Genomic DNA, 14585 nt, shown 5'->3' with positions numbered 1-14585 from the left:
ATTAGCTTGGACTGTGCTTGGACCAATTTTATTCACCTTATATATGCTTCCTTTAGGCAATACTATCAGAAAATGCCGATGATACTCAACTATATCAAGCCAGATGAAATCCACCAGGTTGCTAAACTTCAAGTGTGTCTTAAAGACAAAAAAACCTGGATGACCTGCAACTTCCTGCTGCTGAACTGGGACAAGACAGAAGTTATTTTACTTGGCCCAGAACACCTTAGAAATCAATTATCTGATGACATGGTTTCTCTGAATGGCATTGCGCTGGCATCCACCACCACCGTAAGGAATCTCAGAGTTATTTTTGACCAGGACCTGTCCTTTGGATCCCACATAAAACAAATCTCAAGGACTGTCTTTTTTCACCTACGTACATCCTGTCTCGAAGCGATGCAGAAATGTTGATCCACACATTTGTTACTTCAAGACTAGATTACTGTAACTCCTTTTTATCAGGCTGCTTCAGTAAGTCTCTTGGTCTCTCCAGTTGATCCAGAATGCTGCAGCTTGTGTACTAACGAGGATGCGGAAGAGAGATCACGTTACTCCTGTATTAGCTGGTCTCAACAGGCTTCCTGTAAGATCAAGAATCATATTTAAAATCCTTCTCCTTACCTACAAAGCGTTAACTGGTGATGCACCATTATATATTAAGGAGCTTAAAGTGCCATATTACCACACTAGAGAGCTGCGCTCAGAGAGTGCGGGGTTACTTGTGGTTCCTAGAGTCTTAAAAAGTAGGATGAGGGCCAGAGCCTTCAGTTATTAAGCTCCTCTTCTGTGGAACCAGCTTCCACTTTCAGTCCAGGGGGCAGACACGGTCACCTCATTTAAGAGTAGACTTAAGACTTTCCTTTTTGATAGCGCTTGTAGTTAGGGCTGACTCAGGTTTGCCCCGGTCCAGCCCCTAGATATGCTGCTGTAGGCCTAGACTGCTGGGGGACATCTTAGGATACACTGATCTCCTCTTTCATCTTCTCCTCTTCTTTCTCTCCTCTCTCCTCTTCTCCTGTTCTTTCTCTCCTCTCTCCTCTTCTCCTGTTCTTTCTCTGCTCTTTTTTCCGGGAGCCTCTGTGCCTGTTCTCCTCAAGTTTCCATGGATCGTGGCTGTGTCTGGAGCCGGTCCTGCCTCCTGCCATGGCAGCCCTGCTGATGCCCCTCCTCTCTACCTCCTTCTGCTGACATGGAACGTGGTTATCTGGATCATGGTCCATGCCTGCTACTCATTATATGAATAATGTATGTCATATTCATTGAATGTGCTGTAACTCTGTTACGTTATTCATTCTGTACACATGACATCTTTTGCTTCTGTCCATCCGGGGAGAGGGATCCTCCTCTGTTGCTCTCCTGAAGGTTTCTTCCCTTTTTTTCCCTGTGAAAGGGTTTTTACTATCTTTATTTTTTCTGATCCGATGTGAGGCCCTGGGACAGGGATGTCGTATGTGTACAGATTGTAAAGCCCTCCGAGGCAAAATTGTATTTTTGATTTTGGGCTATACAAAATAAACTGCATTGAATTGAATAGATCACCGTGTAAAAGTGAACCACCCCATCACCTGGTGATCGAGACAGAAGAATATGAAATAAAGAAACACCACTGTTCTTGTAAAGCCGGGTATGTCTTTAGTCACTGTTTTAAAACATAACATTCTAGAAATGCAGATCTCAGTCAAACCTCTCAGTGTAACGAGTATCACTACTACACAATGTGTAACGATTAGCTTTAAATCAACCAAATCAGCCCGAACATAACAAAAATCTGAAACTATTGCACGAGAGTCTGTGGAGCAGAGCTGGTCACTGGCCAGTTTATGTTTAAGGGGCATTAAGGGGCATTAATTAAGCACATGGTCAAGCCCCCTCGAGTGGTATGTCAGTGACACACCAATCTCCTGCTACACACACCCCAATTTAACAAAACAAATAACACTATAGACTACAGGTAAAATGTTGCATTATTCATATAACGATTTCCTTGCAGAATGTGTAATTCCATATTTTGGTTTCAAAGGCCTAAATATGATAAGTTGCTAGCTAGCTTTAAGCAACTGGCCTAAAGGCAGCCAGATACCACCTATGTTCACTTATGTTCAATAATTTAATCAGCAGGAGATCGTGAGGGCTGGATTTTGCCCACATTTAATTGGTTTTCATCACAACACGGGTTTATTTGTCCTCCCTATGTCTGTGCAATATGCACAATTTTACTCTTTAGAAAGACCAGGCATAGACACATGCTGGTAGCCTTGTAAAATAAACATTTTTTACAGGAGACACTTGGACTTGTCAGCAGGAAAAGCAAAGGTGTTACTAATAACATTAATGACACCTTGGTTCCATCAAGTGTCCTAGTGAGCCAGCTTGTACAATACCAGGACTCTGGAACTACCTCACCTGAATAGAATGCAGCCATCATTAATGTTTCTAATTACACCGGTGTTTTTCTTGCTATAATAAGTCAGAACGTCTGCTGTGCCTTGTAGCATTGGCATTTACCTAACTAACCAGTGAACGTGGCCAAAAGTTAAACTATCCGTGAAAATGAGTAGCTTACAAGACAAAAGGCATCACAGAAATATGGTTTAGTCTGAGAAAATTAATTTGCTTCACTTACTAATCAAATTGTCTTCGACACAGCGTGTACTTGTCCTCCCAGCAGGTTTGATACTACGGAAGAAGGGTGAAGACCCGCTCCTGAGAAATGACTCACCCTGGGCTCATGTGGCAGTGGCACGTGTCCAAGCGCAGTTCATAAGGTGGAACAAAGAGAGGATTTGCCGTCTTGTAATTGTAATTTAATAAAGATCTCACATGGTATCAGCGGAGCCTGACAGGCAGGGCCTTCCGACACTTGTTAATGCAATTGTTCTGGTCAGACGGTGCTGTCACAAATCATGCTGCAAGTTGGGTGACAGCAGAGCTCATGGATACTTCCTGTAAAGCTTAGACATGTTTTTCCTATAGAGGCCAGGAAATGGCTGCAGATGTTGTGCGCTCTGGTTGAAAAGAAAATCAAGAACTGCAGAGTATTTGTTGTGGGAGAGGAAGAGATGTGATTTTAAAGAGAGGATTTATTGAGAGTGGCAAACCTTGATATTGTGGATGGCTATAAAACATATACACACATTATTTGCAACTGAACAAGAAGGACAGTGAAGTTAATAGAAAATTATTATTCAAAATTCATCTGAGGTGCTGACAGTCTGAGAGAAAGCATTTCCAAAATGGAGGCTTTTGAGGATTAAACAATGCCCTCCCTCCACACTGACACCACCACCCTCTGCAGCTCTTGTTTCACCTCTCTCGTTTTCATACTGATGAATGGGTGATGTGTGACAGAGGGAGCTCCAGTAAAGCCCTGCATACATGCCAAAATACATTTTACAAGCACTGCTCTAATCAGCCTGCAGCCAGAGGCTCATAAATTGCCTCAGTGTGTCTGGAGCTGGTGAACAAACGCAGCTTATGGTCACTGCTGAGGGTTGGATATACAGCAGGCCATGCTCCCTGTGCTGAAGCAATGAGTGCTGCTGGGGATGTTTGTGAGTCACTTCAATAGAGGGAGGAACAACCCAGTGCCTTTATATTAAAAAAAAAATGACAGGGTACAATAATTTATGCGCCTGTTTAATCAGTTGAGTGCATGTAGGCAAATGTTTGCATATTGCTGCATGTTTTATGTCAGATCTAAGTGTGTGAGCACATGTCCCCATGCTTGGATGCTCTCACTCATGTACAGAAGAAAGTCTCAAATATGTTAAAAGCTGTCATTACATCCATATTTAGGGACCTCTGGAGGATTCATGAAGGGTTCAGCACTTCTGAATTATCAGAATGAACTGAAACGCTCCAGTAGGTAGAATGTGTCACCATTCCAGTTGGAAGGTTGTTTTGTTCTTTTTAATCTCAGCTGTAACCTTCAGTGTCCTCCACTGACAGGAAATGCAGTTTATCAACTGGGGACGACACCGGCGGAGGAGATATATGCAGGACCGTACTTCCCCAGATAACTCTAATAAGGTGGAGCCCTGTTCCTGCTTTGCTACTTATTTTCAACCAACAGGGAAATTCCTGAAGTAGGAGAGGTTGATCAAATAAAATGATACTTTGAAGTATATACATGAGTCCCATGATGACTTCGCCAACTCCTCACATGTCATTTCAGAATTAAATAAAGGCACCTTGTCATCTGAGTTAAAAAGAAAAGAGAAAATGAAAAAGAAACAGGGGAGGTGTCTTTTCTTCTTAATTTTTTTTCATGCTATGCTTTTATCAATGAAGGTATACTTACCATACACACATACACTCTCACACACAGACACATAAGTGTGGACAGACATTATTTAATAAAGAAACAGCCATGGTGTGTGTTATAGAAACAACATGTGTCTGTTGGCCTCAGGCCACAAGTGCTGGTATAGAGGATGAGCATGTGGCCCAAGTATGTGTGTCCTAAACTATACTGAGGCCGATGCTGCTCCTACTGTATGTACACTATGTTCTGGACTGGATTTCTCATGCCATAGTTCAACAAATAGCACAGCTCAGATGCTTCTTCATTTGCAACACTATGCTGTTGTAATCTTAATGCATGACTGGGTGAGTTCAGAGGAAATCATTTTTATAACGATCTCATTTTACATTTAATCCAACTGGGATCCCTCAGGTTGCAGCACTGAGCATGACCACAAATTGGAGTTGTTTCTTTAAAAAATATATAGTTTTTACATATCAAGTGAAAGGTAGAACATTAAGATTTGAAGTAGCGACTAGCTATCCCTGACAAATAGAGGAGAAAACATGTCTTTCAGCAGTTTTTTGCCCTATGTGATACAAAATAAATCGCCATCCTGCGTCTGTATATTGAAGCAAGCCATATTTTGTGTGGACAAATGTGCAAAACACACGTGTAATGACATATCTATAATGGTCTTCACCTTCAACATTTCCTCACTTTTACGTAGCTGTCGAATAAAATCCTGCAGAGGAAAGCTCGTAACCAATAATACAGTATAGCCTGTATCTATGAAATCCAAGATTTGTTGCTTTTCATTTTGAGAGAGGATATGGTTGGGTTTATACATTGACACACATGTGCTTACTCTCGCACACACGGACACCACCTTCTGCTCTGGTAGTCAATAAGCAGACTGCGGCTTTGGCAGAGCTCTATCTTATTTACAGGACGTTTGTTGCACTTGACATTTATCGTGGCTCCGGGGCCGTGAACTTCATGCAAACGCCATTGAAGCGTTCAATGCCAAGGGCCCGGGGCCTCCTGTCTCGGCGTCATCACAAGTCTTCTCACGCTGAGATAAATCACTTCAACTGGACCCCAAGCACAGGGAAGGAGAGGGATGGAGGTGGGGGGTGCGAGGATGGAGAGAGTTGGATGTAGGGAGCAGGGAGAAGGGTAGGCAGAGGGAGAGAAGAGGCTCAGATGAGGGGTGTTGACATCTGAGGGATACCCGGAGGTTAACGCCAGCCCCATTTCTCCCTCGTTAATTGTTGGGTGCGTTCACACAAATATCACTAACCATTATGAAGGCAGCATATGGTTTTGGTAAATGCTCTTTAGATCTTAGAGGGATGTAAATACTGTCACCACATGACTTTGCTTGGTCCGCTCATGGCCACAGGACATGAAAGCTCTAGTTCTTAACCATCTGATAAATGCAATATTTTGAAATGGAGGCTTGGATGGAGGAGCGTTTACTTTTACATGTAGCTATTAAAGTTCAACTGCAATCCAACTTAAACAATAATATGTTTTTAAAAGCATATTGTGTACAGATCTCCAGGTTGTTGGCTGTCATGCTAGCATGGTACTATCTCATGGGAAAGATTAATTACTAATTGGCGGGAAGGTTTAAAGTAGCTTATCAATTGTGGAACTATGCCAAATATATCCTTACATGTGATACATAGTTTAGAAGTAACTACGTACATTTACTCAAGTGCTTTGTTTGAGTATAATTTTGAGGTAGTTGTTTTCATTTCCATTTTATGCAACTCAAGACATCTACTCCACTACATTTCAGAGTGAAATATTGTACTTTTTGCTCCACTACATTTCTTTGACAGATATTGGTAAATTTTTAGATCACACTTTTAGATGAAAGGATTATATGCTATGATTCAGTTGAAAATAGGACGATAAAATGCATTGAATTGTTAAGGATTCAGTGGCTCCCAACCAAAAAACTGTACTTGGGGTCCTTTGTCATGTTTCAGATGTCTATGAGTTGATTTAAAAAAACTATTTTGGACCCAGGGAGGTAAAATAATCCATTATTTAAAAAAAGAAGCAAATATTAGAGAGTTTACATATGAAAAGGAGATTAAAAAATAGTGTTCAAATTTCTCATTCATGAGTAGTTTGATTAAACACCTTACTAACCTTTCCTTGAGGTTATCAGAGGATTGATTTTTGTTTATATTTGGCTGTTTGTAGAGATTTTGCTGATAAAGAAAATAAAACTCTGGACAAAGCTCGTGAGTGGCCCGGATGATAGGCATTGATGTATATTTTCAGTTGATGATAAACAAATGTATTATATAATAAGGCAGACTTTGCCACACATTTTAGGCACACCATGTATCTAAAAAAAGAAAATTAAGTCCCCTGAGAGAACCACCAATCTAAACTATAGAAACTAGCGGACTGAAAGGCTGACGGTCCTATTATATGTAGAACAGTACAAGACATAATAGCGGTACACATAAAAAAATGGCTTCAGCAAAGAATGATGAATGCGACTATTGAGCCAAACAAATCCTCCCAGCAGCTCTCGGGGCAATATATCCTCTTGCCGTCAGCCACCAAATTATAAATCAAACTTCTCACAGGTCTGTATGATTCATTACAATTTATCGTCAATAATTTACAGAAGTGGTTTTCAGATGCTTTTAACTTTGTAGTGGCAGTAATTTACTAACCCAGATGGAAAAAAAGAAAAAGAAAACAACACTGTATTTTTTTTCTACTTGACTGGCAGTGCAGTATAGCTAAGCGATATGGAAGGGTAAAAAATTAGATTGTCGATGAAGGCTCATTGATTCAAATGCTTGATGTTCTTGGAAAGGCAAAAAAGATGACACTGAAGAATTGGCTTCAGGCTGCCTCCTGAGCATCTTGCTACAGAGGTACTCTGACTCAGATCCAGAGCAAATAGGTGAGAATAATTTCAGCAAAAACACACCCAAGGCAAACAACTAACAGACAGCACAAAGCACGCTGACTTATTCGTACCAACAAAGCCCCATTTGCGTCATCAAAACACAATAATACGAGCACACAATGGTAATCTATTGTAGAAAAAAAATAATAATAGTATTAATGATGATTTAATGACAGGGATATATTTTACTGATTGCAGTACCATGCAGAGAGTGCCACTAGTGCTTGTGTCAAAGTCTGATTCATAAGGTTTGCTGTCTGGAAGGACTTGCAACATTTGACATGATATGAGGATTTTAAATCATAACCTGTATCTGTTTTAAATGTTCATTATGCCCTGCTCTTCCAAAGGTAGCTGATCTACACACAGGCTATTTCTGATGCCGCGTGACACTGATGATGTTGACAGCAATCGCCTTCCCACATCACAGCCACTGCAAAGGTCAGACCCAAATGAGAGGGATGTGTAAGCAAAGCCTGTCCTCCTGCCTCAGACTGATCTGGCCTCAGGCACTCTGGCTGATGAGGCCTAAACATCAGCACAGGGTCATTATTTCAACTAGAGAAGCACTTAACTTCTTTACTCCCCGTCTCCGAGGACACTGCTGCAACAAGGTGGACACGGGAGAGAGAAAGGGAGGGCACAGCGTTGGGTTTTGTGCACAAAGAATGCAAAAACAACTTTTTTTCTTCTTCGTCTCTTGGTGGATGTAATTCCTGCACACCCTGTGTGAATTAATTAATTACAAAGCTGGCTGGGTATCAAAGGTAACTGATTTAATTATATTCCCCGCGTCTTTGTTAAGAAGCCAACTGTCAGGCAGTGGTAAGTGGGGCTGTGGCCCTCTGTGGCGCCTGAGGGGCTCGTGTGAATGTGTGTGTCGGTGAGTGTGGGTGTGTTTGTATGTTTGCGTTTCTGTGTGTGTGGGAAAAAGAAAGGGAGAGTGTATCCATGTGTGCATTATAGAACATACTTGTGGCAGTGTTTTGGCTAGTTTCAGACTGTCCTCACCAGAAAAACTACACTATTCACCACTTCTTCAAGCATCTAAAACTGCCCGTGTTTATGTTTTCTTCAAGTGACCTCTTGTAATCATACAAACTGTCATCTGTAAGAATGAAAAGGCAGAAGCAGCATTGTTATAGCACTAAACCTCTTGGGTGGAGTTTTGGTGTAAGAATCTGACTCATAGACAGATTATCAAAAGTGGACGTAGTCACAGGGACGTCACCCACTGGTGTGTGCGGGACTAGTTTAGAAGCCTTGAGTTCACCATTTTGGCCAAGGTTGTAAGACGACAACACGGACAACTCAGTTTAAAGCACTCCCGCATTGTCTTTACTTTTCAGAGCAGGAGGTTGCACCTGGTCTGACTATGACACGCAGGGCTGCACTATGACAGTGTTGCTGTGACATTTCTGTACTGAACTATGATTTACAGTACAAATGCTGTCAAACTGTCAAACACAACAAATCAAAATCTAAAAATGAAAGAACACAATAAAGGTGTTTGACTTTATTTCTTATTTGCAAAGGTATGCTCTTAAAGTGGCAAATAATAGCATCTTGGTTAAGTGAAGTTGACATTTTTAGGGAAAACATTTTTTTCTGAACATCATACCATATTATCTTTTTTTATTTACTAAACTCATAACACTATCTTACCTTTAAAAGCAGCAATTTACTGCTTTCACTTCACTATAAAATTGCTTGGGCTAAATAACATCGTCCATCACAATAAACATAAAACCTGTCTCTCTGCTTTGTTTCCCTACTAAGCCAAAGTCGACTTGACCTCAAATTACTGTGGAGAATGTGTTAGTCTGTTCAGCAGGTAATATTAGATTTCCTTTAACATCACAGTTTACAAAATTAAGTAAATGTTGAAAGTAAAATGTCTCTTATAGAGGCTAGATCCAGTTTCCCAAATGACCCAAATGTCATCTTAATGTCAAGCATGTTCAAATATACATATGCACATAGAGTACATGCTCACATACTGCACAAACAAACCCCTTGAATAGACTCACAACTGGGACTATATATGTGTATATACATGTATGTGTAGATTACCATATAACTAAGAGTTTGAATATGTGTATGGGCGGATCAGTATGTATGTATTATTCATAATCAGAAATTCAATCAATTGACGCAGTGAAAATAAATTGTGTGTGATTCTCTGTATTCTTATCATGAGTCCACCTTAATCATTTTCTACAATAATTATGTGTATGGTATACTAATAACACTGTCATATAATTATGAGTGCTTTAACATATCCATAAGTTTCTTAAGCGCTAAATTAACGTTACGAACAGCAAAGCCTGCAGCGGCCTACCCGATGTTGTCCACATCGCTGACACTGTACAAACATGTACCACTTGCTAAAAAGCTCAACGCTGTGATCTACTCTGTGAGACACTCTGTGATCCAGTCTGCATACAGTATGTGAGACGGTCGATGCTCGGCTGCGCCGTGTGGTGTTCAATGTACGGCTCGAAGAGGTCTCGGCTGAATCGATTGCGCACGTATAGGAAGTCATGATGATGTGAGAACGAATCCTGGCGATCTGGAAGAACTCTCTCCCTATAAAACTAATAGAATTAATATCGCTCCTTCATCGATGAGGAAGGGAGCTGCCTTTTTTGACTGGTGGGAGTGGCCACCTTATCCAGTGAATTTCACTAAGCCTGCGCTAGAGCAGGTTAAAGGATTTGGATGTGTTGCTATGGTGATTTATCCAAACTTGCTTCGTGGAACCAAAAAGCCTGATGTGCGTCATCTTATCCTGAAAATTATCCAGCTAACTCAATAAGCCAGATACGAGGAATAGGGCCCAGGAGACATAATTCAGCAGCCCAATTCTGCTCTAAGATCAATCTAGAAGGCACATGTGGTGACCTCCTGTTTCAGAGGCTTGTTCATGGTGATGAGAGCTTGTCTACTGGGAGAGCAAATGACACTTGCTTTCACAACCACAGAGTCAACACCTCAGGGGATGACGGCCATGTTTTTGGCGACAAAGTTTTTGAAAAGCAAACACACACATACACAGGCAGAAGGACACGATTACATTCTGTCTCAGGCCAACAGTTTAAAAATATGTTAAAGCTTTCATAATGTGGGGATGAACAGTGGCACATATCAGTAGATCTGGATTTGTATCTAACAGAGATGCTTTCGAGACGTCACAGATCACTGTATTGAGAAAATGACTAACAACGGGAGACATGCTCTTAATGAAACAAATGTGTGACAAAAAGTCCTTCTCTTCACACGGCTGAAGAATGGCTGAAGAATCAGGGCTCTGCCATAAAGATAAATAGAGCTGTTACTGAGGTTTTGTCACAGCACAAACAAGCTGTTTATAGTACAGAGGCCTCGGATAAACCATTTTCTGGCCAAACAAGGTAAATGAAGCATAATTGGAAGCCCATTACCAAATTGAAAAACGGGTGCCTTTTGTTTTAACTGTGTTAGAATCGAACTGAGGGCGCCTCTCCCACTCTGTAAACCTGCATCAAACTGCAGGGCTCAATAATTATAATGTTCAGGATCCTTCTGAGGGGCGAAGAAAATCAATAGACTAAGGACAAAGAACCTATAGCCATCACTTAATTCTCTTATCACTGTGATTTAGGGGAAGAGGAGGATGTTAAATAACTGTAAATCTTCAGCTATGACTTTGAGGGTGCTTTATGGCAGTTCTTACAGCGTCTCCCAGACAGAATGTCCATACCTTCCGCAGACCACACAATTTATAGCTTTATTACCCTTTGTCTTAAAGAGCAGGGAGACATAGCAGGGAGGAAGGAGATAACAGCCCAGCACAGGGGCGGTTGGGGAAAAAAAAAAAAATTTGGATGCCATCATCGACAGAGACATATCTCTGTGACAGGTTTACGGCTCAGGAGCAGAGCTTCTATTTGGGGGTGGAAGACAAGAAAGAGTGGTTGGTCCCCCTTCCAGCCCTCTCTTAACTCCCAACTGTGCATCCCACACATCTCCCCAAACTGCAGGATGTGAAAATCCTGCCCCCTGTGGAGGAAGCTAAATTACATTTCTGACTTATCCCCTGATGATCAGATTGACTCTGTTGTTTAGTTGCCGCCACACCATCGCTGCCACTCTGCCACCACGCCCTCCTGGAGGTCACAGGGAGGACTGACACAGGGGGAGGGGTGAGGCTGACAGAAGGAGGGAGGCAGAGAGCTGTTTCACCACGAGTCATGAGTTCCTTTGGTCCAGGCAGATGCTTCCTCATATGTTCTTGCCGTGCTGACAAGTGGCTTATTGTTTCCTTTAATAAGGGTACAGTGTTCCCAGTAATGGGAATTATAGGGAGGCGTAAGTCACCGAGACACAGGGTGAGACCGAGTCACTAGATAATGGGAGATTTCTCATGAATGCAAAAGGCACAGTTATTATCAGTGCTGTTTAAAAGAGCAAACGCCTCTTGTTAGTCTTCAAGCTACACTCATGGTGAGTGTGAAGTCTGGAAATTAAAGTCACACTTTGCTTGAACCCCGTGAAAGCGGCTCCAGTGTTTCCAGACAAATGCCCCGACAACATGTCCTAAACTCTGTCAACTCATGACGACTGATCGTTCAGTAACTTAATGAACAAAACCTCATTTTTACTGATCGTTCAGTAACTTAATGAACAAATCCTCATTTTTACTGTGTGATTCAAAAGGAGCTCTTGTGCAGTAGGACGAGAGCTCATGATGGATCTTGATTGGCGTGTGGTTTCTTTTGTACCAATATTAGCGTCAGCTTCACAAAAGAGGTTTCATTTTTCAGGGAGCAGGATATCACAAAACCTTTCCAATGAATTTCAGTATAAATTTGTGTGAAGCCATGGAAAGCATTTTGTTTTCTTCTTTTTCCTGATGTACTTACTTGAGTAAAAAGAAATCAGGTCCATATCACTATCTATATGTATGTCATTGCAGATACACTGTAGATAAATATAAACATTAAAAAAATGCATACTGTGTCAACATACTTTGTAATATTGTAGTTTCTAATTGCTTTTTTGGCTGCTATGAGGCAGTGGAACAAGCTATCAACACTCCACTGATTTATTATCAACTTTTTAGTTGATGCGCCATGCAAATCACAAAGAGCAACATTAACATTCATTTGAAATTGTGTTTCTGGTCACATGATGGATGTCAGTCTAACTTTCTCTTTTATTTTCGCTTTAGCTGTGCTCTCCACAAACTCCTGAGGGAATATCTCGATCTTAAGCAGCTACATGATCCACTCTGTTCATCGGACATTTGCTAAATGTGTCAGCAACCAAACCAATTTGATTGTTGATTTATCTCTGGCTAACACAGCATCAATATCAAAATACACATTATAGCAACTTTTAACTATTTTTAAACAATAGCAAAGTGCATGATTATGATATACAATTGGTAAACATGGTAAAGGCATTACTGAACTTCTTTATTGAGCATTAAACTGAAATGCAGACCTGTTGGTAAGCACAGTTTGACACAGGTACTGACCGTCACTCCACACTATGCCGATCTCAAAAGGGAAAGGTTGTGTTCTCCTGCTTGATAAGTTATTGTCAACAATTGCTCAGACAAGAAATTACTAGTTACCAGAAGCTCACACTGAACAGCAGACAGGAAGTCAACAAAACAACACACACACACACACACACACACACACACACACACACACACACACACACACACACACACACGTTTTATGGCTCAGACTTCAAAACCAACAGCAAATCTATTACAGCTTCCCTTTCTGAAAGAACAACCCTACTTGAACTTTTACAACGGTTTATTTATAATTGTGGGGTGTAAAACCTTCGAGCAATTGAATTGTCGTGCCTCTCAAGCAGGGGCAACTTCAGCGAGAACAAAATCTGCACCCTAATGATGCAGAGATGCTGAAATGAAAAACCAGGGAAGAGATTTAGCACAATTGCATACCCTCAGAGAGTGAATTGTGGTTATGCATTGAGAAGCTTGAATCCGGCACCATTCTAACATGGCCAGCGATCAGAGCAGCAGGGAGGGTGTCCTCTTCCTGACAGCTCCCCCTAGGGCCCTGGAATACATTAACCACTGAGGTCCAGGGGTGTTGGGAATAATTACTCACTCCTGCCATGTGACACCCTCGATAAATTAAACTCCCTCTTTAAGTTTTAAAGGCAAATGCATATTGTGGCCATCACTTAGCGGATGGTCTGTCTTTGCTTCTGCGTAATTTGATGTAACAATGTGTTACCACAACTTGGTAACTCGACCCAGCAGCTGACTACAGATGAGTGAGCAATGTGCCAATGAGGTCGGAGGGCAAAGAGGAAGTGTAGAGAAAAATTGCATTAAAAGCTCTGTGTATGTGTCTTCATAATTAATACATTCTAGTCCATCAAGCTGTAATCTAATTATGAAGTATGCCCTCATCTGCCATGAATCATTTCTGCACTTTGTTAGCTAAATTAGGGGAAAGATTCCAGACACATCACTGAGGTTTAAATGATTTTTCTTTGTGAAAAGGCCATAAAAAAGTTAGTGGCCCAACACAAAATGATTGCCAAACCCCATGTTGCTAATAGCTTTAAAGGAAATGTAATTATGATTTAATAATTGACAAATTAAGCCCAGGGAGCTTACATTTTTTGGCAATGGCCATGATCCATAAAATCTGTTTTTCTAACAGCTGCATGTCTAAAAGAGGTAATTACATTCTCTGTAAACACATAAAACCTAAGCAAATACACACAGCAGACGGCTGCGGATTAGGGGTGAGATGGAGATGTCATCCCGTCCTCACGATGGCACATCTGGAAGATAACTCTGGAAAATACAGCTAGTGATAGGTTCTTTCAATAAAAAGTCTCTAAATAAATTTCCCCGTTGCAGAAGTTACCACGGCAGTGACAACCCAAAGACAAACTCACAGAGCTGTGCTGAGGAACGTCAACACCTCTACCCAACAAAAAAATGTCGACCTCAAAAACTAATTAGGTGTCACACTGAGTTTATATTGAGATTACTTGCTTCAGTATAATATCATTTTATTTATGGAACACTCTAGAAACAGGGAAAGTCTTTTTTTTCTTCTTTTTAGCTAGTGTGTTTTTGTTTTTGCAGAGCTGACACATAACAATACAGAAACATTTGTGAACATCCATGCCGGGTTTCCAGCGTAGAAAGATGTTTAGCCCAAGTCCTCCCCCTCCTCCTCTGAGGAACCTGACAATTCCCGCCTTATTAGACTCCTTGGAGCCAATGTTCTGTCATTACACAAAAAGACCACTGGCTTCAAGTTGAGTGAAACTTTATACTTCCCTTCTGTCCGTGCTCTTTTCAACATTTACTAATGATCTCGATGAGCAACACGTCGGCTAGTG

This window comes from Taurulus bubalis (genome assembly GCF_910589615.1).
Source record: "Taurulus bubalis genome assembly, chromosome: 14".
In the NCBI taxonomy this organism is placed as follows: domain Eukaryota; kingdom Metazoa; phylum Chordata; class Actinopteri; order Perciformes; family Cottidae; genus Taurulus; species Taurulus bubalis.
The sequence above is the reverse complement of the archived record's forward strand: the minus strand, read 5'-3'. Positions refer to the sequence as shown.